Here is an 8,396-nt window from a genome sequence, read left to right as displayed (position 1 = left end):
AATAAATTGAATTAGTTAAACATACATTATGCAGGAGCTAAATTTTCCAATTGCAGGTATTTCTTTAGGCCTGAAATGTTATCTAAATTATTAATTAGACATTAATTAACTGATCCAAACCATAATCAACTCTCGATGTCATCGCTAGCCTGTGATATTTACTGGATTATAACCGACTTTAGTAATTATCATTGAGGCTAGGCCCAAAATTCAATCGCGCTATATTCTCGGTTCACAGTGGATCAATTTGACAGAAATTTTGAGAACATTCCCTTTACATTATCTCGCTTCTAACTATTAAAGTGAGATCTGTCAGCTCTTTATCTAATCTCCCATACTGTATCTTTAAATTGAATTTTCTTGTAGATTGAACCTGATAGCCATTGCTCTTGGGATTTCATAACTATAAATGGTGGAGATCGCGTATGTGGAGAGTCTATCCCGCCTCCTATGTATGGTGATTCCAATGTTACGATTATTTATTTTGAATCTGATGGAAATGTAAGAAGGGATGGGTTTTCTTTAACGTTCACAAGTCAAGTTTACGGTGAGTATGTAAAGATATTGTTTAAGGAACGATTGCAAGAAAATGTCTGCTCGTAGTTTGGTTACTGCCCGATCCCATGTGTTTAACGCCAGGAGTGAATCCACGAGATTGAGACGGCGCCTCTATCTCCAAGCCACATACGCTCACACCAGGGGTCTTTCCGGTGCCCGGAGTAAACCCACAAGGTTGAGACGGCGCCCATATCCCCAAGCCACGTACGCTCACACCAGGGATCGAAACCACAACCGCAACCCAGAGGTCTATTTCCCTAACAATGTTTCTGCATTTACTGAACTTGTGTGTAATTACAATAGTGACGGTTACGGTACCGGGCATCAAAACATTCTCAGACTTAAACATACATTATGCAAGAGCTAAATCTGTCTATTGCAGGTCTTTCTTTAGGCCTGAAATGTTATCTAAATTATTCATTAGACATTAATTAACCTATCCAGACTATAATCAACTTTAGATGGCATCGCTAGCCTGCGATCTTTAGTGAGCCGATTTACTGTATAACTTTTCTTCAAGATTTAACGATTAAATGGATAATCGAGACTATGTTGTTTATCGTACTGACTTTAGTAATGATGATCAAGGCTAGGCAGAAATTCAATCGCTTTGTTCTCGGTTCAATTATGGCCATTATTTAAATACAGTAATATATTATAATGATGTAGTATGCATGGTGACCCCATCTATACGGGGGGTTGGATGGCTGAATGGTTAGCGTGCGCACGCTGTATCATAAAGTCTGTCATTGAGTCGACTGGCATGGTTTCGAATCCCCAGTTGTACGTGACAAGGAGCAGGGTCGCCTGTCCAACCTCGTGGGTTTTCTCCGGGTCCTCCGGTTTCCTCTCACTGCTAAAGACCCCTATGCACAAGCGAATTATTGAAATAAAATTGAACCATGTGTTAGTCCCGAAATAACCTAGTTTGTGTCGAGTGGACGTTAAACCCCATTCCTCTCTCTCTCTCTCTCTCTCTCTCGCGCGGAGTTGCGTTTCTAATCCGCAACGTTTAAAAATAGAACCCATCTATACGATACATGTACACACAAAAATGTAACTATGCATGTACTAAACTGTAAATACATACTTCTGGAAGAACAATTTGCTTACTTTATTTGTGTGGCGTTTCGAAGAGTGTTGCATGAGTTAAGTCATTGATTTTCTACCAGTGTGCCGCGAGATCTTCTTAAGTGTGCTGCTAAATTTTGCGCCCCCCCCCCTCCGCTCTTACCTATAAATATTAGATATTTTACGCCCTCATTCAAAATCAGCTGTCATCCCACACCAAGACCGTTTAAAATATTTTAATTCAATATGTCCAACTTTTTCTAATTTCCTCATTATAAGTATACCGACATCTATTTAATAACTGTTTTATACGCAACTGTACCAAACAACTCCCGAGCCACGGTGGCTAAGTGGGTAAGACGTTCACTCGCTATCCTGGAGGTCGCGTGTTCGATCTCAGCATTGGCTGGGGAAGTTCATCGGAATTTTCCGGCGTGGTTTCCCCTTTGTCAGTAGTGCAGAATGGAGGCCCTACGTAGTCATTCAGATAGGACAAAAAACCGAGGTCCCATGTATACATTGGCGTGCACGTGAAAGATCCCTTTGGTAGTTGGATTTCGATATCAGATTAGGTCATAGTGCTGCTGTCCGAGCACAATTTTCCTCATAGCACACTGCATTGCGTATGCCCATCTTCATTATCCCAGTCGGAGCAGAACAGTAGGACGTTAAACCCCATTTCATTCCATTTTTATTTCATTTCAGCGGACAATTTAACCATACCAGACAATAATTTAACCATACCCGACACCACAACGCCAGCTGGTGAGTATTTTTATAGATTATATTTCCTGAAACTGTTTTATCACAGTTATTAGCAGTGAATTTTCGCTAGGCCGCGACAATCGCTAATAAAGATGACATCGATGCGGCTTAATGAGCCACAAATATTAACTTTTTTCCTCCGACAAATTAAAGTCTAAAACATTTTTTTTATGCATTAGAAAAATAAATAAAGTATTTGTAGGTAAAAAGTATTTCCTATTTTAGTGTATATGGGTATTAAAATGAGTAAAAGGCGCCATTCTGCTCGAATCAATAACGTCTTATGTAAACAATGCACGCCCCATTGACCCAAGGATTGACGCCGCGTGATGTGACGTCACGTGTTGAAAGCAGTCATCTTTTACAGAGATATTAGACTCGTAATCCTCTGTGAAACAGATTGCGTTACTGTACTATGTCTTAACTGTTTTATGTCGGATACGGTCCTGGACATATGACGTCATATGTGGATTGCGTGTTAGGGTTAGGGTTAGAGTTAGGCTTGGTCCAGGGTTAGGGTAAGGGTTGGGGATAGTCCTGTTTACATCTGAAGACTGTTAGGGTTAGGGTTAGAGTTAGGCTTGGTCCAGGGTTAGGGTAAGGGTTGGGGATAGTCCTGTTTACATCTGAAGACTTTGACGAAATCTGCAGGTCCTAAAGTCGATTCGACACAAACTAGGTCATTGCGGGACTAACATATGGTTCAATTTTATTTCACTAATTCACTTGCGCGTAGTGGTCATTAGCAGTTTGAGGAAACCGGAGGACCCGGAGAAAACCTACAAGGTTGAACAGGCGATCCTACTATTTGTCACATACAACCTTCGTGTCGAAACCACGCCCGTTGGCTAAATGACAGACCTTGTGATTAAACGCGTACGCGCTAGCCATTCGGTCATCCAACCCCCCGTGTAACATCACACCTTTATTTCAGACTGTAATGTAGATATTGAAGCTGAAAGTGGGCTTATAGCATCTCCTAACTACCCAAACCACTACCCAAATGAAGCATCATGCACGTATACAATAACAGCCCCACAGGGAAAGACAATTCTCTTAAATTTTACATTTTTTGAGGTAAGTAATTGGCTAAATCTATTTGTTAAGGATGGCTCAATTTTTGTTAATGTCGCTGATTTGTATTGCCGGCGAATGAAACGAATCAGCTCCATCATTATGTCACCGACCCGCACCGTGTTCCGCCAAGAGATGTTCTGTGTTCGTTTATTTGTTCTGACATAACCAATCTCGTGCTACCGCCATGTTCTGTCATAAGTAAAACTCTGTTACCGCCATGTTCTGACATAACTAAGCTCGTGTTACCGCCATGTTCTGACATAACTAAAACTCTGTTGCCGCCATGTTCTGACATAACTAACCTCGTGTTACCGCCATGTTCTGACATAATTAAAACTCTGTTACCGCCATGTTCTGACATAACTAAACTCGTGTTTCCGCCATGTTCTGAAATCACTTACCTCTTGTTACCGCAATGTACTAATACCCCCCCCCCACCCGTTGTGACACCATGTTCTGACGTAACGAAACTCCTGTTACCGTTGTTCTGACATAATTAACCTCATGGTACTGTTGTTCTCCGTGTTCTGACATACCGTATGTTATCTTTCCGTCAAAATCTACCCCCCTACATTATTAGAATGTTCTGACACAACTAACCTCATATTACCACACGGTTCTAACATTACTAACCCCCTGTTACCACCCTGTTCCGACTTACCTAACTTCCTGTTACCGCCCTGTACTGACTTAACTAACTTCCTGTTACCACCCTGTTCTGACTTAACTAACCTCATGTTACCACAAGGTTTTAACATAACTAACCCCCCTGTTATCACCCTGTTCTGACTTATATAACTGCCTGTTACCGCCATCTTCTGACTTACCTAACGTCCTGTTACCGCCCTTTTCTGACGTACCTAACTTCCTGTTACCACCCTGTTCTGACTTACCTAACTTCCTGTTACCGCCCCGTTCGGACGTACCTAGCTTCATGTTACCACCCTGTTCTGACATACCTAACTTCCTGTTACCACCATGATCTGACTTACCTAACTGCCTGTTACCGCCATGTTCTGACTTACCTAACTTCCTGTTACCGCCCTTTTCTGACTTAACTAACCTTGCATTTCTCGCTAAAATATCGAATTTCGCACGGTTTAATCCACGCTTCTATATACTCAGATTGATTATTTAACATTTGGGTAAGAAAATAAAATCAACATACCAACTCCAGATAATATCCCGGTTTAGATTCAATTGGTTTTTAGAAAAAAAAAGCCTATCAATAAATTTTCGCGGGCAGCAAAATTTATTGCATGGCGATCAGCATAGATCGATGAAATTTCAATTCAACATATCTTTGTAAATCAATTTCCACAATATTGTAGTTTGCAAGTGATCCTATAGCGTTAGTGATCCTATAGCGTTAATAGTGATCCAACAGCGTTAATAGTGATCCAACAGCGTTAATAGTGATCCTATAGCGAATCAACCTCCACAATATTGTAGTTTGCAAGTGACCCTATAACGTTAGTGATCATATAGCGTTAATAGTCACCCTATAGCGTTAGTGATCCTATAGCGTTAATTAGATTGTAACTCGTGTTTTTAATTTCGAATATTATAAACAATATTGAGTTGGAGGTTTAAGATATAATTATAAATCGTTTTTCAGGTAGAACAAAGTCTCGCGGGATGTGGGTATGACTATGTGATGATAGACAGAGCGACACATTGTGGTTTCGTTGCTCCTGCTCCGGTTACAACCAGTTCAAATACTCTGACCGTTGTTTTTGTCTCTGATGTATCACAAAGTGAAAGAGGATTTTCGGCTTCTTTTACAACCCATGTTATAATAGGTTAGTCGCTGGTGGTGGTGGTGGTGGTGGTGGTGTGTGTGTGTGTGTGTGTGAGGGGGGGGGGGTTATAATGCCATTTACTAGACAGTTGAATTTCAGCCTGTTTTACATCAAAAATTCAAATTAGCAAGGAGTTTGCCTTTAGTGCAGGACATTATGCAAACGAGACGATCACGTTTTTTTTGTTTAGTGCACGGCATTAAACACACGAGAGGGCCACGGTATTTTTTGTTATGTCCACGAGAGAACCATGATGTTTTGTACTATGCACGTGGGAGGGCCACAGTGTTTCTAGTTAGGTGCACGGCATTAAGCATGTGGGAGGGCCATAGTGTTTCTAGTTAGGTGCACGGCATTAAGCACGTGGGATGGCCACGGTGTTTGTAGTTAGGTGCACGACATTAAGCATGTGGGAGGGCCACGGTGTTGGTAGTTAGGTGCATGGCTTTGAGCACACGGGATGATCACGGCGCGTTTTGTTAGGTGGACGGCATTAAGCACGTGGGAGGGCCGCGGGTTTTGGTCCTATACTAACAAACAGGCGAAGTTTTTGACATGAGATACGAAATAAATATTTGCCCCACGCTGGACAAACCTGGGAACTTTCTCGGCCAACACCGGGATCGAACCCTTGGCCGCCTGGTTGTTAGCTAGTGCCCGACTCACTGAACCAACGTGGCAACGGAAGACGGAGAGAGAGATAGAGAGAGAGAGAGAGAGAGAAATGGGGTTTAACGTCCACTCGACACAAACTAGGTCATTTGAGTAGTAACACATGGTTCAATTTTATTTCAATATTTCGCTTGCGCGTAGGGGTCTTTAGCAGTGGGAGGAAACCGGAGGACCCGGAGAAAACCCACGAGGCTGGACAGGCGACCCTACTCCTTGTCACGTACAACCGGGGATTCGAAACCACGCCAGTTGACTCAATGACAGGTCGTATGATACAGCACGCACGTGCTAACCATTCGGCAATCCAACCCCCCAACGGAAGACGGGTTATCGTTATAATCCAGCCAATATTGTTACAATGTTATTCTTGTTATGTGTTCAATTTTTATAATAACATGAAATTGAACAAATAATAATAACATTAATAATAATAACATGAAATTGAACAACTAATAACATTAAAATGGTATTATTATTTGTTCAATTTCATGTTATTATAATTGTTCAATTTAATTTTATTATTATATGTATGTTATTATTATTTGTTCAATTTAATGTTATTAATTGTTCAATTTAATGTTATCATTAATTGTTCTATTTAATGTTATCATTTAATGTTCATGTTATTATTATTGTTCAATTTAATGTTATTATTATTTGTTCAATTTAATGTTATCATTAATTGTTCAATTTAATGTTATCATTAATTATTTGTTGATGTTATTATTATTGTTGAATTTAATATTATTATTACTTATTTAAGCACCTACTGAGAGTACAGTTACTGAGACTACAGTAATGTATACCACAACAAAAGGTTAGTGTTAATATCATCAATAATAAAACGTGTTGACTTGATGCCATACAGGGGGGTGGGGGGTGGGGGAGGTGTCTGAATGGTTAGCATAAAGTCTGTCATTGAGTCAACTGGCGTGGTTTCGAATCCCTGGTTGTACGTGACAAGGAGAAGGGTCGCCTGTCCAACCTCGTGGGTTTTCTCCGGGTCCTCCGGTTTCCTCCTACTGCTAAAAGACCCCCAGCGCAAGCGAATTATGGAAAGAAAATTGAACCATGTGTTAGTCCCGAAATAACCTAGTTTGTGTCGAGTGGACGTTAAACCCCCCATTTCTCTATCCCTCTCTTTTATGCCATACGACATTTTGATTGAGTTTCCTGACTATTTCATACCGTTTGTTAACTTTGTAAAAAAGTGAACATTGACTATACTTGCTGAAAGTAATGGAGTTAAGAATTTCGTCAATATAGGCTTTGAGACCAACAAAATTGTATTTCCTGTGGCAATCTGATTTAAACACAGATGCTATTTCATTTCCTTTTTTATAGTTCAAAATTTTGTTTTACTTGTCTTTACTACACTACCCGCGTTTTGGTTGATGTGAGGGATTAGCCAATGAAACGGTCTGTTGCAGCGAATTCTTGGCGTGCGATAGACGGAACTGTGGGTATCCTACTAAAAACATCACAGCTAATTGGTTAATCACATGTCTGACGTCATAGGATCAACATCCGCTCGCAAGACCCCTGACGCGACCTCCCACTACGACTGGTCAGATATTGATGTAGTAGAGGACATCGAAAATATAAAGAACGAAACGAAATATAGATCTGTATTTTAATCAGATAGTTCGGGTGGTACTATAGCGCAATTCAAACTGTCACGCATTTTTCTTACACTTAGAGATTTTTGTTGATAACCTGCATATGTAATGTTAAGCTATCCCACACCTTGACTCCTCGACAGACTATGATGAGAGAGAGAGAGAGAAAGAAAGAGAGAGAGACAGAGAGGGAGAGAAAGAGAGAGGGAGAGAGAGAGAGAGAGAGAGAGAGATGGGGCTTCACGCCTACTCGATACAAACCAGGCCATTTCTGGACTAACACATAGTTCAATTTTATTTCAATAATTCCCTTGCGCTTGTAGCAGTGGGGGGAAAACGGAGGACCCAGGGAAAACCCACGCGGTTGGACAGGCGACCATACTCTCCATGTCACGTACAATCTGGGAATCGAACCACGCCAGTTGACCCAAGGACAAACCTTATGATACAGCGCGCGCGTGCTAACCATTCGGCCATCCAACCCCCTAGACTATGATTAAGGAGCCAGCGAAGGCCAGTGTCAACTCATGTATATGATGATATTAAAAGGCGACAAATGTCTGCTACTAATGGAGGATCAAGAAAGTAAGTCCATTTTTTTGTATGCGATATCACCTCGATGGAAGCGGACGTAAGCTCATACTAAGCTATCATGTTTATTTTCTATGTAGAAAGCAGCGTCTCCAGTACAAGAGTTACATCAGATGTGGTGTCTATATTGTTGATATCTGTAGGGGTTGTTGCTGGACTGTGTGTAATCGGTGTGCTAGCTGCATTCCTCTACTTAAAATACACTAAAGATGTAAGTTATAACGAGAGAAAGAGAGAGAGG

At 41.0% G+C, this 8,396-nt stretch overlaps 1 long non-coding RNA gene across 1 annotated transcript; it reads left to right on the top strand.

Annotated features, from left to right (window-relative positions):
• Positions 1–417: 417 nt before the first annotated feature.
• On the top strand, positions 418–3,433 carry LOC126824564 (uncharacterized). Its single transcript, XR_007681563.1, has 3 exons — positions 418–547; positions 2,335–2,394; positions 3,329–3,433. It is a non-coding gene; the product is annotated as an uncharacterized LOC126824564 (long non-coding RNA).
• The last annotated feature ends 4,963 nt before the right edge of the window (positions 3,434–8,396 follow it).

Source organism: Patella vulgata, chromosome 6, assembly GCF_932274485.2.
Source record: "Patella vulgata chromosome 6, xgPatVulg1.2, whole genome shotgun sequence".
Taxonomy (NCBI): domain Eukaryota; kingdom Metazoa; phylum Mollusca; class Gastropoda; family Patellidae; genus Patella; species Patella vulgata.
This window is presented reverse-complemented; position numbering and strand designations above follow the sequence as displayed.